This window comes from Diorhabda carinulata, chromosome 2 (genome assembly GCF_026250575.1).
Source record: "Diorhabda carinulata isolate Delta chromosome 2, icDioCari1.1, whole genome shotgun sequence".
In the NCBI taxonomy this organism is placed as follows: domain Eukaryota; kingdom Metazoa; phylum Arthropoda; class Insecta; order Coleoptera; family Chrysomelidae; genus Diorhabda; species Diorhabda carinulata.
This window is the reverse complement of record NC_079461.1, coordinates 32,245,337-32,248,546: the sequence shown is the minus strand read 5'-3', so window position 1 is coordinate 32,248,546 and position 3,210 is coordinate 32,245,337. Positions and strand designations below refer to the sequence as shown.

Genomic DNA, 3,210 nt, shown 5'->3' with positions numbered 1-3,210 from the left:
ACTTATACAGTTGTTCAAAATGGCTGAAATTTAAGTGAGAATCTCTCAGTCTTTCAACTATAATAAAGGAAAACTTTTCCATTTGAAAAACACGTTCTAGACTCTAGAGGATAAACCATAGGATTTATCCTTTTGTTTATTGAGTAGCTCGTGTGATTCCTGCAGTGAATAGATGCCTATACACATTGGTCTTAAGCTTCTGTAGGCTGTAGTGTTTCGGTAAGACATGCCTTGGTAGTTGATTCCACAGGCTTGGACTTCTCCAAAAGTAAGATTCTTGAACTCGGTGTTAATGTTGTTGGTAGTATCAGTAAAATAAATTCAGCTCAGCTACCTTTTCCTGAGCTCTAAGTTGCTCCAAATGCGCGAGCAATACTCCAAGGTGGACGAATCTAGGCTTTGTCGAGAATTAGAAGCTGTTGCGAAGTATATTTTGATGTCAAAGAAGGCTCCAAAATTTTTGTGAAGCTTTCATCTTCAGACTGGATCAAGTACGGAGCCGCAGCTTACGTATTTTTTGTAAGAATAGTAGCCTGGGTGTCTGTTGATCGGCATTTAAAGTAATATTCTGTTGTCTACGTCATTATATGTTAGCTTAATTTATAATACGACACCAGTGTGCTATCCTGTGACACATGCAGCTCTGGGGATCAGAGCAAATTACCAAGCCAATCAATGAGTGAGGAAGGCTAACCGTATGGTCTCAATTTATGTAGAAAGTTGGTATTCCAGATCCTTCGCAATATCCATCAGATTGCTCGAGGTTATCCATATTCTGAATTTGATTGAATTGAAACTCAAAATTTCATGCAGTTACAACATTTATTATTTTTACACTACAAGGAAATACACTAAGTAATTCATTTAATGACAAGCTGAAGTATATGCTGTAATACAGATATATCATATTATTGGTTAGTATAGTCACTGTTTCTTTCAATTTGTTCCCAAGGCTGTTTAAGAGATCTCTTTAACTTCCAAGTACCACCAATATGCCAGGTGGAATTACCTTTATTTGGTCCTTTGAGCACCTTATTCCAATATGCTTCGAAATTATGATGAGGTCCTTTATGCTCTAAATCGAGGGTACCTTTGATGTTACCATCTTCACTTTTTTCAAACCATGGGTGAAACATAAGCGATGACTTCTTGAATATATGAGGCAGTTCACCAAATGCTGGAGTTATTACGAGGAGAGATACGATTAGAAGACAGAGAATTTGTAAGTATTTCATTGTATGTCTGGAATGGAACAAAACAATTACCAAATATCAAAGCAATCATCTCTATTACGAAGGTTGCTACTAAGTGTTGTGATAAACAAATAAATATGAATGAATATGAAGAAATCGTTGGGTGCCAAACAAGGACTTGTACTTGTTGATATGAAATTAAAATATGCTTTCCTATAACAAAAGTTATAGCTCACTCTATTTCGAGATATAACCCCTTCAAAAGGTGGTAACTAGAATGAGTCTTAATCTTTTTTTTTATAACATTATAGTAATGCTGCACTCGCAAAGAACTAACTACGCGTATTTTTTCAATAATCCTGTTATATTGGGGTTAAACTAGCAACCTTTGTTTTATAGTTATTTGTATGACAAGGAGAGAGATTTAAGGTTATGCAGAAACATCGAAGTGAAACTGTCAACTGTCAACATTGAAGTCACTTGTCTACTTCAGAGCGTCCCGAAAGTGTTTTGCAGTACGGAACTGTCATTTTCACTACATTGAACACTCAAAACGCAACTTTCAAGTTGGAAATTAGCCATGGTTAATCCTTTACGAGTACATGAAAAAGAATTTAAAGTTTCTAACTTCACTGAAATTTTAGAAAAATAAATTAAAACTCAATTTCAGTCATCATCTTTTAAAAGTAATCCTATCGGAAAGAAGCGGGCTGAGGAAATTTTATTATAGGAAAGACCCATATTAATTTCATACAGCTAAATTTCTAGTTACCTAACTATAAATTTCAGTACAATCATATAGTTCGAAGATTGAAACAAAACGTGAGATCTAAATGATGGAAAATCATGAAAGCAAGAGGCAAAATCATTGGTTAATATTTTGCCAGCTAAAGGAGTATTAAAAGTAGAATAAATAATAAAGGAGGAATGATTTTTTTTTGTTCAAACAAATATGCACCCTTTATTTATTATACAAAACCGAAGATTTCATATGCACTCGTATACAGTATTAAAAATTGTAGTCATATGTATTAACAACTCACCTGAACTATTGCCTGAAAGATCTGGAGTGATGTTTCAAATATAAAATCTCAAATATTATATACCACAATTTTTTATGGATGGTACTTTGATCGACAGTATGTTAATTAACCATAAACAGACGAAACATTTTAGACCGGTATCTGTACATTAAATATGTCATTAAAATTTTCCCGTAAAACTTAAAGCTATGTGTGATTCAAAATGGGGCTTCTTTAAACTATTCTACTATAAATTATAATTGTGTAGAGTCTAAAAGTAGAGATTTTTTCGAAAACTATGATCATAGAACAGCGAAAGTATTAATCCCGGACGGGACAACTATAAACAATTCAACATTGTGGTCCTTCGAGTTCGGATTTTCGTAGTTTCCCGCAAATTTTGTTAGTAAAATTTGTGGTAATTTAATGTTTTCATTGCGAGTAGATGAATGTCTAAAAGATTTCACACTATCAACACTATTTTTAGACACATTTGAATCTTTTTCATTTTTTTGTTTATAAAGGTCACCTAAAAATTCTTTTGCAATCGCGCAGCTCTTAAAATATTGCTTTTAAAAATTTTTTCGTTCCGCGAATTATTCCTGATCGGCATCTATAATAATTTCTATTTCTTCTTGTACTTGTTGAAATTCAAGATTAATTTCAAAGTACGATAATTGTTTATCAGCATACACTTCTGAAAAACAACTTGATTAAACTTAACATATATCAACTCTGCTCAAAGAATCTTTCAGATCAGTCGTTCAGTTGAGAGTTTGAATGAATCGCACTCCCAAATAGAGTCAATCTGATCTGGATTAGAATCTTCTTCTTATTCTAGTTGTTATTGTAGTTTTAGATGGCTGAAACCCGGCCTAATCCGTAAACATAGTAGGGTAACTAAATTAACCAGAATATTTCACATGTTTTACTATACATTAATTCTTACGATCTAATTATATGTATATTGTTTATTGTTAACAGCGATAAAACCA

General features: G+C 33.0%; 1 long non-coding RNA gene across 1 annotated transcript; it reads right to left on the bottom strand.

Annotated features, from left to right (window-relative positions):
• Positions 1–803: 803 nt before the first annotated feature.
• Positions 804–2,267, bottom strand: LOC130903945 (uncharacterized). Its single transcript, XR_009060793.1, has 2 exons — positions 2,237–2,267; positions 804–1,242 (listed from the first exon to the last, which is right to left on the bottom strand). It is a non-coding gene; the product is annotated as an uncharacterized LOC130903945 (long non-coding RNA).
• Between the last annotated feature and the right edge of the window lie 943 nt (positions 2,268–3,210).